This window comes from Dipodomys spectabilis, unplaced genomic scaffold (genome assembly GCF_019054845.1).
Source record: "Dipodomys spectabilis isolate Male_0828 unplaced genomic scaffold, ASM1905484v1 ptg000069l, whole genome shotgun sequence".
NCBI classification, from domain to species: Eukaryota; Metazoa; Chordata; class Mammalia; order Rodentia; family Heteromyidae; genus Dipodomys; species Dipodomys spectabilis.
In genome coordinates this window covers 41,709-56,907 of record NW_024870746.1, presented here as the reverse complement: position 1 = coordinate 56,907, position 15,199 = coordinate 41,709, and positions in this window count along the sequence as shown.

Sequence of the window (15,199 nt, the reverse complement as noted above, 5' to 3'; positions counted from 1 at the left end):
CAAAAGTGGGATTGCTGGGTAATAGGGGAGCTCTATGTGAAGTCTTTTGAGGAACCTCCATACTGCTTTCCAAAGTGGTTGAACAAGTTTACATTCCCACCAACAATGAAGTAAGGTTCCTTTCTGTCCACATCCCCTCCAACATCTGTTGTTGTTAGAGTTCTTGATTTTAGCCATTCTAACTGGAGTGAGGTGGTATCTCAATGTTGTTTTGATTTGCATTTCTTTTATGGCTAGGGATGTTGAGCATTTCTTCATGTGTCTATTGGCCATCCTTCTTTCTTCTTCAGAGAAGTTTCTCTTTAAGTCTTTCACCCACTTATTTATTGGGCAGTTGTGGAAACAAGTGTTTTATTTTATTATTTTGCTTTTTTTATCCTTGTTGATGTTTTTGTTTTCTGTCCCTTTTGTCTTTTAAATATTTATATGTTTTAGAGAGTGCAAGAGGGAGCACAGAAATGATGGGAAAATGAAAAAGAAATGATGGGACAAAGGGTGAACAAATGCAGCAGTGATACTAGACCTTATGTTGAAAATGAACTATACAACCTGTGTGAGGGGGATCAGGAGGGAAAAAGTTGGACAAAATGAGGGTTGAGTGGCACTTTTTCAAAAAGAAATGTACTCTATTACCTGACTTATGTAACTGTACTCCCTCTGTACCTTGCCTTTACAATAACAATAAAATAAAAAATAAAAAAAGTTAAGTGAGAGTTTGTGAATGTAGTAGAATCAGTAGTATTTCTATAGCTGGGGTTGCATTGATGAAGTCCAGCTCCTGAAAATTGTGTTATCATTTATGTTACAGCTAAGTATTCTTTCATAGGATCACACCATTGATTTTCTGTGATTGACCCATTTTATGTTGAAGCTGACTTTGATTAGGCTCAGCTCAGAATGGATATTCAAAACACATTTGGATGCTGCTATATCCAGACATGATGGGACATTTGAAATAGTGAGACTTCCAACTGGTCAAATGCCATAAAAATATAAAAGAAATTAGAAAGAAATTAGTCACGATAGGAGAAGACTGTCTTTCCTGTGCAGATGCTCTTAACCACTGGTGAAAAAATGGTTATTTCTTTCTCTTTTTCACTTATGTAAACCTAATTTTCACTAATTAAAACCTCCTGCTTCCAGGAAGAAGTTGTAAGGGTAGACACCAAGAAACAAATTGAATTCCTCTTTAAGGGTGAGTAACAGGAGTGAAAGGAGGAGTTTTTCAGGTTTACTGAAGTATTGTCATGATGGAACATTTGAAAGAGTGGGACCCACACCTCATCTTGTGTATCTGAGGGCTTTAGGAACTCCATCTTTCCACTGAATGACACAAAATGAAACATTTCATCATATTCCCTTACCTTTCTTGACAGTACCCTTCCTCTTCCTAAATAGTCTCCTTTCTGCTTTCATGTACAGTTAGTTTCCTTTCTTCTTTCATGTCTTTATTTTCTTGTGTAGTATTGATATTGAACTCAGAGTCTTGTGCTTAATAGACAAATGTTCTGCTATTTGAGTCATGCAGTCAATCTTTTTGCTTTTAGGGTTTTTTCTTTAGATAAATTCTATGAATTTTGATTTGAGAATTCTGTGAATTTTGATTTGAGAATTGGGACTATTGACATTCAGTTACTTTTGAAAGTTATGTAGTAATTATTGCCAGTTCATTGGTTTTGCAGTGTTTGATTCTCCCTTAATCCTTGTTTTCTTAACCTAATCATAAGCATATATAAGTATATATGATTACTTTAAGTATCTTCTGTAGCACCAGTTTACTGGTTATGAATATTGTAAATTTCCTTAGTTTTATCTATCATGGACTATTTTTAATGTTTTATTTAATTATAAAATATATATCTTTTCTGGATACAGTACTCTGTGTTGACATTCATTTTCTTTCAGGGCTTGAAATGTGTCATTTCATGACCTCTTTGCTTTTAATGCGAAACCTGCTATTCTTTAGATAGATTTCCCTCATAGGTGGCTTGGCACTTCTATCTTGAAGCTTTCAATATCCTTTCCTTATTCTGTATGTGGTTTTAAGTATAATATGATCTAAGTAGGTTTTTTATTTGGATTGTCAAAAATACCTGGATGACTGTCAAGATTTTTGAATTTTTCTACTATTATTTTATTGGCTATGTTTTTCCCTCTCCTTCTTCACCTAAGCCTGTGATTTGTACATTTGGTCTTTTAATTATCTCCCAGGTTCTTGCATTTTCTATTTCCATTTCCTTTTCATTGAATAATTGGTTTTTGTTTTTAGTCAATATACCAGTATAACCTTTTCTATACTACTGACCCATAAGTTTTGTTCCTCCAAATCTTGGATATTGTAGTCATGATTAGTTTTTTTGCTTCTTTATTGCTATGTGAACATAATAGTTCTTCAATCTTGTCTTCAGATTCTGATGTTATCTCTTTTACCCAGTTTCTAGCTTATTGGTGACATTTTCATTGAGTCTTTTATCTGATTTATTGAGCATCTCATTTCTAGAATTTCCATTGATTTTTGTTTTTCCAATTCTGTTTGCTGCATTTCTTATCTATATTGTTAAATTTTTCATTCAGTGCATTTTTCCTTATCTGAGTGAAGTGTTCTTCCAAGTAGGGATACAAGTTTAGATGATTAAAGACTTTTTTCTACCAAATTCCAGATAATGAATATAAAAGAGATGATAGAATATGAAAATCACCCTTTTGTGATATGTAATGGTGTAAGAGATTCAGGTAATGAATCAATGGTGAAAACTTCAAGCCAACATTTGATAATGAAACTCTCACCAGTTGAATGCACTGATTGATATACTCAGCATATCTAAGGATGAGACAAGCAGACATTGAATATTTAGTAGTTCAACACAATAGGAAGCATATAACATTACTATGAAGTACACTTTCTGAAAAAAGTTGAACCTGAAAATAATCATGCCCTTGTGCATAACTTCTAATTTATAGGAACAGAGTAATTAGTTAGAACACACTATGAGGAAGCAGACAGAAATCCAGGGTGGAGGCATTAAATACAACAGCTAGTCTGTTTCTTCTTAAATCATAAACACGGAATCAGATGAGGACTGTGTAGGTTAAAGGAGATTTGTGAGGCATAAAACTAATATCACATGAGGCTCTCATTTAATTTTGATTTTAAAACAAAAATCAAATGAAAAAGTTCCCTGCACAGGTGCAGTCATGTTTTCCTGAAAGCCCAGCTATTCAGAAGTCAGAGGAAGAAGAACTGAAAGAACAAGGCCACCTCAGAGAAAAGGTAGCAGAAATTCCCCTATCTCAAAAACAAAATAAAGCCAGGCATTAGTGGCTCACACCTGTAATCGTAGCTACTCAGGAGGCTGAGATTTGAGGATCATGGTTCAAAGTCAGCCTAGACAGGACAGTCTACAAGACTTTTACCTCTACTAAGAACTACCAAAAAAGTCCAGAATTAGAGCTGTGGCTCAAGTGTTAGATAGCTAGCCTTGAGTAAAAAGAAGCTCAGGGATAGCACACAAGCCCTGAGTTCAAGGCCCAAGACACACAAAAGAATAGTAAAATAAAAATGAAAGGGCTCAGGTTGTGGCTTAAGTGGTAGGGAACTAGCTGAAGTAGTTCAAAAACCTGAGTTCAATCTTTAGCACTGCAGGAAAATAAAAGGAAAAATAAGTATTGGTATTTGATGATTCCAAGAAACTATTGTTGATATTTTATGTATAGTAATGGTATTTTGCTCATGCATTAATTCATAACTTTTGGAAATAAATATTGAAATTTTTATCTGAACTTGGGTTCTTACATTTTAGACTAATTATATGAATGTCTATTTTTATTTGTGCTGAAAAATTTTACAATGGAAGTATTCTTGCATTACCATGTTACAATTCTGTGTCACACATTGAGAATATCTGGGCTGAAAACATTGACAACTAACTTCTCACATGGAATCCTTTTCTCCCATTCATAGAAATAAGAGATTATCTAGCTCTATGTTTATAGAACATAATCTTACTTCTTTAGCCATTTTTTGATTGTGACAAGAATTAACCCCTAGTGCAAGATGGGTTATAGACTTATACCCATAAATATGAAGGACATGAGTGAAAGAAAGGAGAAGAGAAAGAGAGAAAGAGGAGAGGGAGAAGGAAAAGGAGAAGGAAAACACAGGAAGGAGGAGAAAGATTAAGAGGAGAGGGGAAAAAGGAGAGCATAAAAGAAGAGGAAGATGAGAGAGTGGAGGAAGAGAAGTAAACTGTTCATCAAATTGCTGAACTTTTGTGGCTCTGATTTCTAGAAAATGGAGAAGAAAGTAGTAATTGTCATAGTTGCAGATGAGTTTGCTACCATAGCTTTTATATGAGATTCCAGACAAGATAGTCCCTCCTCTTGTGTGGCAGGTATTCTATCTAACAGAATACTTAGGTAGTCAGCAGCCATCCTGGGACCACACGAATCTTAGCCTGAGGGTCAGACTGCTGTGCTAAGAAGGATAGGATCTGAAAGGGCAAGAGACAGGGGGTGGAGAAAGAGAGGGAGGGAGAGAGACAGAAATAAAGAGGGAGAGAGAGAATACAAATCTGGATATAGGACACATCAAATAGGACTCCATCTTTCTTCTGGACTTCCAGTTGGGTAGGAGAAATGATTTTCCTCAGTTTTACTATTTGCATTAGGTCATGCTTTAGAGTAAGAATGACTAATGTGCACATTAATGTGGGGCAATGATTTTTTTATTAATTAGAATTACACACACATATGTACTTTTTGTCAGTTGTGGGGCTTGAACTGAGGTTCTGGGTACTGTTCGAGCCTCTTTGTGCTCAAGGTTAATGCTCTACCACTTGAGCAACAGTGCCACTTCTGGCTCTTTCTGTATAGTTTATTGGAGATAAACTTGCCCAGACCAACTTTGAGCCATGATCCTCAGTTCTCAGCCTTATGAGTAGCTAGGATTATAAGTGTGAGCCACCTGTGCTTAGCTAGAATACTGTCTTCATTGACTTTGGTTTTGTGTGTGTGTGTGTGTGTGTGTGTGTGTGGACTGGTACTAGGGTTTGAGTTTAGGGCCTCTACCACTTGATCTACAACCCTAGCCCTTTTTTGCTTATGCTATCAATTTTTGGAGTAAGCAACTCAACTTAATATATTCCTTTACCTTCTTCCTCATGTAAACCTCTAGTTAACAGATCCTTTCAAAAGGAGCCCCATACAAATAAGGACTGAAGAAATAAATCTTAAGGACCTTAGAAATTCTAGAGTAGGAATATGATTCACTTTAGTGACCAGAATTTACTCACAGACCCTGGTAGATGGTTGCTTTTGCATGAATAACCTCAGATGATCTAATTCTCCACTTGTCAGAGGCTGCAATGAGAAGACTTGACAGAACTAACTATCTGGAATCTTTGCTGTTTTATTTCCCTTTACCTAAGCCCTCTCTTCTTGGAATGACCTCTGGAGGCCCTGTTTGCTCTTTTAATTTTTTACTACTTTTTTTTTTTTTTTGGTCAGTCGTGGGGCTTGAACTCTGGGCTTGGGCGCTGTCCCTGCACTCTTCAGCTCAAGGCAAGCACTCTACTGCTTGAGCCACAGTGCCACTTCCTCTTTTAATTTTTTAAACCTATTGCTTCCATCAGGATTGCTTTAAAAAAGGATTCAAGTTACATCAAAACCCACTGTTTCTTTTCTTTTCTTTTTTTTTTCCGGTCGTGGGGCCTGAAATCTGGGCCTGGGCGCTGTTCCTCAGCTTTTCAGCTCTTTTTCTGCTTATGTGGTGCTGAGAAATCGAACCCAGGGCCTTATGCATGCAAAGCAAGCACTCTACCATTGAGCCACCTTCCCAGCCCCCAAACCCACCGTTTCTAACAACAGAGCCAGTAATGTTGTCCCAGTCCTTGAAGAGAGGATGTGGTGATACTTGCAGGTAAATACTGATGGGACATGGTCCCTGTCCAGGAAGGTTCTGTTCCCAGTGACATTTAAGACTTTGAAACCTGGGCCAGATGTACATCTGAGCAGTCTGAAATCTCAAGAGTATTAACATCTCCTGCCAGGTCATAGCTTTTTCATAAATTCTGGAGAACCCTAGGAAAATGCTCTGAGAAAGTCTGAGAAGCACTGAGAAACAGGAGCACCCACTTCTAACACATGTACATAACCATGCCCCATTTCACCTCTTGCCAAAATGTAATGATTCCTTTACTTTTCAATTTTACTATGAATGTATGTATTACTCCCAAACATCTTTTGTGAAGTATTCACAGTGATTCACATCTGTAATTCTAGCTATTCGAGGTTGAGATCTGAGGATTGAGGTTTGAAGCCAGCCTGGGCTGAAAAGTCTCCTTGAGACTCTTATCTCCAATTAACCACTCAAACACAAAAACAAACAAAAAACCCAGAAGTGATGCTGTGGCTCAAGTGGTAGAGCGCTAGCCTTGAGCACAAAATGGCTCAGGGACAGCACCCAAGTACTAGTTCAAGCCCTGCAACTGACAAACAAAAGAAGGAAAGGAAGAAAAAAAGAGAGAAGGAAGAAAGAAAAAAGAGAGAAAAAGAGAGAAAGAAAAAGAGAAAGAAAGGAAGAAAAGCGTGTTGTGAATTAATTCTGTCAGTGTAGCGCAGCAAATGTAAATGTTACGTATCTATCTATACTTCACCTTAGTCATAGGTAATGCATCACTGTTAATACTATAATTTTATAATTAAGTATAGTTGTACATATCCCATTTTAAATATTAAACTTATATGAACAAAAACATTTTTGTTTCTTGCAATTATATAAATGAGATGAAGTTCATTTTCATATGTTGATCTTGAAGTTTACTTAGTGACTCTTTAGTTCTTCAAAGAAAAAAAATCTCCACTTATCACAGGGCTCTGATAGATATTGACTGAACCTCATATTCAGATTTGGATATGAACAGCAGGATGCAGCTCCTCAGTTCTCTCAAAAATCTGAAAGCCTTCCATAATTGAATGCCTGCTTTATCAGTCCCCCAGTGGAAATCCTTATCACATCTAAGAAGCAAAAGAAACCTCCCTAGAAGTTATAACACAGCAGTCATCTTTGCAGTTGAGGTGGAAGGCTAGAAGATGATAGCCTATGCAATGTACTTCATCTATTGTATTTGTCCTTCTTTTTTCCTTCTCCTCCTCCTCTTCCTTCTTTTTCCCTTCTCCTCTTAGTTTTTTCTTCTACTTCTCCCTTCTTTCTTCTTTTGACAGTACTGGAGTTTGAATTCAGAGCCTCACACTTGCTTGGAAGGCTAAAATCAGGAGGGTCACAGTAAATTTAACTAGATACACTTCTTAGCCAATAGCTCATCCTGATGGTACATGCTTTTCATCCTAGCTACATTGAAGGATGAGACTAAGAAAATAGCAGATATTTCTGGGCAGGGAAGATCAAGGCAGCCTATGCAGAAAGCACTAGAGAATTTCACAATGGAAGGAGTTAGGTATGGTGATGCACACCAGCTAAAATGGGAGGAAAATAGGTTCATGGTCCAGGCACACGCAGAAGCAAAAAGCAAGACCTTATCTCAAAACAAACAAGTAAACACAAAAATAAAGAAAAAAAACCAACTTCAGCAAAAAAGGCTTGGAGGCATGGCATGGCTCAGCAATAGTGAACAAAGGGCTTGAGTATATGTTCACTCAAGATATTCAAATGATTAGCTAGTATTTGAAAAGATGCTCAACCTCATTCACTGTCAGAGATACGCAGAACAAAACCGTACCTGTAATCCTAGTTACTCAGAAACATAAGAGCAAAGGATGAAGGTTTGAACCCAGTGCAGACAGGAATGACTGTGAGACCAGCAAAATTATGGTTTGGAGGCATGGCTCAAGTGGTACAATGCCAACTGTGAGTAAGCTGAGGGAGAGCTGGAGATCCTGAATTGAAGACCCTGTGCGCGCACACACACGTGCGCACGCACACACACAGATACCACCTTATATCTAATAGGATACTATGGTCAAACAAGAACACCACCACCAAAAATAGAATATGTTGGCCTTAATGTGGAGAAATTGGAACATGGGCCATTGGTAAGAATAAAAAATGATATGGTCACTAATATTTATAACAATGGGGCTGGGAAGGTGGCTCAGTGGTAGAGCACTTGCCTTGCATGCCTGAGGCCCTGGGTTCGATTCCTCAGCACCACATAAGCAAAAAGAAAAAAGCCAGAAGTGGCGCTGTGGCTCAAGTGGTAGAGTGCTAGCCTTGAGCTGAAGAGCTGAGGGACAGCACCCAGGTCCAGAGTTCAGGCCCCAGGACCGGACCCCCCAAAAAATATTTATAACAGTGAAGAGATTCTTTACAAAGACTAAAAACAGAACTATGACATGATCTAGTAATTGTGCTTCAGGGCACATATTCTAAAGAATATGAAATTTCATGTTGTCAAAGAACAGAGGGAATGTGGTTTCCCTCATCCAAATTAGGGCATCTGAGCTACCAGTCACTGGCAGGAAATCCTTCCTGCTGTCTAGCCTCAGTCCCTCTTGCTTCAGGAAATTTACTCAGTTCCCTGAACCTTCCTCCCTTAGGAGAGGAGGATTGTGTGCCATCATAGCTTAGTAGCTCACTTTCTCAGTAAGTTTGCAAGTTCCCAGACATATTGCCAATTATATTATCCATCATTCTGTAAACCTATTTTCTAGTCACATCCTATTTGAACTGCCAACACATACTGTAAGAATTAATAAGCGGGCTAAAGACTTGAAGAGAGACTTAATTCCCTGAAGGAGAAATAAGAATGGCTAATAGACACATGAAGAAATGCTCAGCTTCTCTGGCTATAAAAGAAATGATACTCACATCAACATTGAGATTCCACTTCACTCCATTAAATGGCTATAATCAAGAAATCTAATAACAACAGATGCTGGAGGGGATGTGGCCAGGAGGGAACCTTACTGCATTGTTGGTGTGAGTGTAAACTTGTTCAACTACTCTGGCAAGTTCCTCAAAAGACTCCATATAGAGCTCCCCTATGAACCAGCAATCCCACTTCTGGGTATTTACCCAAATGATCATAAACAAGGCTATACTAAGGTTACCAGCCCAACTATGTTTATCACAGCATTATTTACCATAGCTAAGATACAGAACCAACCTAGATGCCCCTCAGTAGATAAATGGATCAAGAAAATGTGGCATATATATATATACATGTATATATATGAATTCTATGCTTCCGTCAGAAAGAATGACACCACCCTATTTGTTAGGAAATGAAGACTTGGAAAAAACATATTAAGTGAAGTAAGGCAGACTCAAAGAAATATAGGTCCCATAATTTTCCTTATTTGCAATAATTAGTATGTCTAGGATAATACTATCACATGAACAGAAAAGCTCAAAAGCTATGTACATATGACCATATAAGATGATGCTAAGTGAAATGAACCCCAAGATATGGACACAAGAGGTCTTTCTTTGTTGTTGTTTTTAATGTACTATGTCATATTTTTGTATGTTCTTCTACCTATGGTATATCCCTCTTTTCGGTGTATTTGATTTTGATACTCTGAAACTTGTATATACATATACAAATGCTGAAACAAGGATACAGGATGACCAATTGCAACAATGATACTCACAAGACACTATATTGGAAATGAACTATACAACTTCATGAGGGAGGAATGGGGGAGGTAAGGGCGGGAAGGGATCGTAGGAGAAAAACAAAGGAGGGGGTAACAATGCTCAACAAGAAATGTCCTCATTAACTTACTCATGTAACTGTAACTCTTCTGTAAGGCATTTTTACAATAAAATTAAATTAAAAAATTTTAAAAATGGATAGGACAAATATCAAAGGCAGAATCTCTATAGAGAGAAACTCCAGGTTAATTATTAAAATGAATTCTCAGAGGTAGAGACTCAGAGTAAATTAGGGAGTTGAATAAGTTTAGTGTGGTAAATAACAGCAAAACTCAGAAAGAGCCAGGGAAGCTGGAAGGTGGCTTGATTTTGGGTGTGATAAGTAAAAAGTTTGGAATGTGTTCTGGTAACTGTCAGCTAGATCCTTATCAGAAATGAAACAAAGGGGGAGCCTGGAAATAAGACTTTTGCTTCAACTTATTGCTTTGTTTATTGAAATTATAATTGTTTATTGTAATTGTTATTTGTAATTACTAACTGCTAGTTTTGCTTCTGTAAACCTACTTGCTATCATGTATACTGCCGCCTATGTGGGGCTTGTTTGTCTCTTAAAACTCCTGCTGTAAGAGAGCTTGATTGCTGCATTCAGAAGCTCTGTGCGACTAATGAAGACTCCTTGCCTAATTGACTGAATGTTGGGGTATCCTGTTGGGAAATTGGAGTACTACAGCCTTTTGTCAGGTGTCATATTAGGAAAGTGCATTTGGTGAGTAGCAGGCTTGAACTCAGAGCCTTGTGGTTGCTCAGCTTGCTTGCTCATCTGGTACCCAACCACTTGGGCTTTTTGTTCATTACTGTGGAGATGGAGGGGGAAAAGAAGGTGGTGGTGGTGGTGGTGGTGGTAGTGGTGGCGGTAAAGGTTAAAAAAAGGACTGACTTCGTCAACTAGAAAATTTTATTAAGTTCAACAATCTAACCAACAAGAAGACATTGTTTATAGTTGAATGTCTGTGACTAACACCTATAATCCTATTCATTTAGGAAGCTGAAATCTGAAGAATTGAGGTACAGAATTGAGCTAGAGCAGAAAAGTCCACAGGGTATGACCCAGCAAGACCTTTTCTGGTGTTGGAGAGATTGGGATGCGAACTAAAAAATAGGCATGGAGCAATTAAAAGTCACCCCCTACACTGCACATCAAGAGACAGGATCAGGATGAAGATGTGGATGCTCTGTCATCTGTGAACCTCATACAGTGTTATAAGGTGAATTATCCCAGAAGCTACTTTTTAAGGGATGAATTTTTGGAGTCTTTATTATACAGTTAGCATACTGCAGACATCTAGTTGTTACAAAGGCCTGCAGCCCCCAAATACACATTAGACAGGAAACAGACCAGAGAGGAAAGAAAGAACGAAAACAATACCAACAAACCAATTCAGCTCTGATGGAAAGCTGAATTGAGATGCTATGATGACTGGAGATGAGCCAGCAGACAGGACACAGGACATGATCATGGAGATACACATGGCACAGCATAATGGTGCCTGTGCTGGTGTGGGACTAAATAGGGTCTGAGCAGAGGGCAAGTCCACCGGAATTTCCTAATCCCAGGCACTGTACTGAAAGATTCAGTAACCTATCAGCCAAGTGCTGCCCCTGCTTCTAGGAATCAGTGCATACTTATCACCTGAGATGCAGGTGATGGGCAGGAGCATTTCCTTCCCCCAGCATGAAGACAAGATGCCAGTCCCTACCATCCATCACATGGCCAATATGGCCTCCTTACTTCAAAAGTTCCTTGGATACATCTACTTCTAAATACTACAAGGTTGCTGCTATCCACTTAAATGTTGGCAAAAACACTCAGTGAGGTACTGAATATTTTCAATATAAGAGCTCTAGCCTGGCTGCAAGCTTTCAGACTGGACTTTCACTATTCCATTTCCCCATAGGACTATGGATGCTGATAGGTAACATATTTTTCTAAATTCTAATAGCATTTCACTGGCTTCAAGGCTTCTGAGAAAGAATTCTGGTTTCTTTGACCCAGTATGCCCATGAAAGCTGCATATATATGTATATTTCCTTCTAAATACTAAATTGTTAATGCAAAGGAATGAATTTTTGGCTGAGCAATTTAGTTTGAGGTGCTGAACCATTTGAGTCAAAGAGCTTCATGACTTCAGGCCAGTATCTCAGGTTACCTTTACCTTCTTGGACTATGAATGCTGATTGGTAACATACTTTTCTAAATCCTAGTAGGTCAATGTGGCCAGTGGAAGCTTTTTACAATTGCTTAGTTTGACATGCTGAGTAAAAAGAACTGTCATTGAACTGTGTTCAAGATTTTAGAACAAGGATTCAAATTTCTTTGACCAGACATGTTTATGAAAGGTGATTGGAAATATCTGTTTCTAATTACTGAACAGTCATTGTTAGCTGAATTAACTTTTTTCTCAGGTTTAAATTTTTTTTTATTTTCAAGGTGATGTACATAAGGTTACAGTTACATAAGTAAGGTAATAAGTATATTTCTTGTCAAACTTGTTACCTCTTCCTAATTTTCTCTTAATTTCCCATCCCTCATCTCTACCTCCCCCCCCAAGTTGTACAGATCATTTCCAACGTATTGTCTTGTGTATATTGCTGTTGCATTGGTTCCACCCTTGTCCTTTGTCTCATGATTCTGTTGTTCCCTTCCGTTCCCTAATTCACATAAATGTATATACAATACCAGGTTACCAAAATCAAACACAGTGACCTCAGGGGATATACTACAGGGGGAAGAACATACAGAAGAAACTGAATGAACTCTTGTATACACAATGGGTTTGAGTTTCTGAGCCATGGGAACCTAATAGCATTTCAATGACTTCAACCCTTCCTAGGAATCATTCTGGATTCTTGACCCAGTATGCCAATAGAAGCTCCCTGGAAATACCTGCTTCTAAGTGCTACCTTGTTGCTGATACCTGCTTGAATTTTGGCAAAGCAAATGAGTTTGAGATGCTGAACAATTTGTATTGAAGAGCTCTAGCCTGGCTATGCCCATGAAAGCTCCTTGGAAGTATCTGCAACTAAACACACATGGTTGTTTCGGTACACTTGAATTCTGGCACAGCAACTCAGATTGAATAGCTGAACAATTTGATTCTCAGAATTCTGCAGTGACTGCAGGCATTGAGATGACCCCATAGGACAATGAACTCTGATTGGAAACATCAGATTCTAAATTCTGAAAGGTGAATGTTGATGAGTGGAGCTTTGACACAGTCACTCTGTAGAATGGAGTAAGAGAAACCTGAAGTCATTGCATTGTACTTAAGATTTCAGAATAAGGAATCAGATTTGTTTGACCTGTTTATGGAAGCTGACTGGAAATATCAGATTACAAATCATCAACCATTCCCGTTAGCCCAATGAACTCTTGCAGGCACACTTGGAATCAAGTTCTGAACCATGTGAATCTGAAACCATTCCCCTGACTTTAAAGTTTTCTAGGAAGAATTCCAGATATTTGTACACAGTGTGCTCATGGAAGCTGCTTGAAACTATCTGCAACTAAATACTACATTGCCTCTTTGCACTTGAATTTTGGTACAGCAACTCAGGTTGAATCTGAACAATCTGACTCTCAGAATTCTGCAGTGGCTGCAAGTGTTGAGATGATGCATTCAGGTTTGCTTTGCCCTGTAGGACAATGGACTCTAATTGGGAACATCGGATTCTAAATTCTGGAAGGTGAATGTTGAGGAGTGGCACTTTGACACAGTCACTCAGTTTGTTGAATGGAGTAAGAGAAACCTGAAGTCATTGTACTGTACTTGAGATCTGAGAACTAGGAGTCAGATTTTGTTGAGACATGTTTATGGAAGCTGACTGGAAATATCAGTCTCCAAATCCTCAATAGTTGTTGTTAGCCCAATGAACTCTTGCATGCACACTGAAAATCAGGTTCTGAACTGTGGGAACCTGAAAGTATTCACCTGACTTCAAAGTTTCCTAGGAAAATTGTACCTTTTTGGACACAGTATGTCCATGGAAGCTGCTTGGAAGTATCTGCAGCTAAAAACTACAGGCTGCTTCTGCGCACTTGAATTCTGGCACAGTACCTCAGGTTGAACATCTCAACAATTTGAATCTCAGAATTCTGCCATGGCTGCAGGCACTGAGATGACACATTCAGGTTTTCTTTTCCCCATAGGATAAAGGACTCTGATAGGGAGCATCAGATTCTAAATTCTGAAAGGTGGATGGTGACAAGTGGAACTTTGACACAGTCACTCAGTTTGTCTAACAGAGTAAGAGAAACCCAAAGTTATTGCACTATACTTAACATTTGACAACAAGGAGTCCAATTTCTTTGAACAGACATGTATATGGAAGCTGACTGGAAATGTGAGCCTCCAACTGTCCAACTGTTGTTGTTAGTCAAATGAACTCTTGAACACACACTGGGAATCAGGTTCTGAACTGTGTGAACCTGAAACCAATCCCCTGAATTCAAGGTTTCCTAGAAAGAATTCCAGATTTTTGGACACAGCATGCCCATGGAAGCTGCTTGGAAGTATCTGCAACTAAATGGATGCTTCTGCGCACCTGAATTCTGGCACAGCAACTAAGGTTGCATATCTCAACAATTTGACTCTTAGAATTTTGCCACAGCTGCAAGCTGTGGTGATGAATTCAGATTTTCTTTGTGCCCTAAGACAATGGACTCTGATAGGGAACTGCAGGTTCAAAGTTGGTTTTGATTAGTACAGCTTTTACGCAATTACTCAGTTTATCCTGCTGAGAAAGTTGAACCTTGCCTTACTGCACTGTGATGAAGATGTGTGAACAAGGCTTCAGGTTACTTTGAGCAGACATATTTATGGATGCTGACTAGAAATATTAGCTCCTAAATACCCAATCATTGTTGTTAGCCAAATGACCTCTTCCACACACACTGGGAAGGGGGTTCTAAACCATTGAAATCTAACAGCATTTCACTGTTTTCAATACTTCTTAGGAAGAATTCTAGACTCTTGGATCCGGTATGTCCACAGATGCTCTCTGGAAACATCTGCTTCTGAATAATACATGGTTTCTTCTACATGCTTGACGTTTGGCAAAGCAACTCAGGTTGAATTGTTGAACAACTAAGAGCTCTTCAGTGGTTGCAAGCGCTCAGATGAGGCATTGCTGTTTCCTTTCCCCCATAGGACTATGGATGCTTATTGGGTATATCCACTTCTCCTTGCTACAACATGGGTATTGGTGAGTAGAACTTTTACAGATTCACTCAGTTTAGCTTGCTGAGGAAGTTGAACCTTCCCCTATCACACTATGTTGAAGAATGAAGGACAAGGCTTCAGGTTTCTTTTAAGGACATATGTTTTGGATGCTGACTGGAAATATCAGCTTCTAAATACTCAACCATTGTTCTAGCTGAATGACCTCTTTCACACACACTGGGAATAAGTTTCTAAGCCATTGCAATCTAACTGCATTTCACTGCTTTCAATGCTTCTTAGGAAAGAATTCCAGATTCTCTGATGCTGTACGCCACAGGTGCTCCCTGCTATATCCGCTTCTGAATAC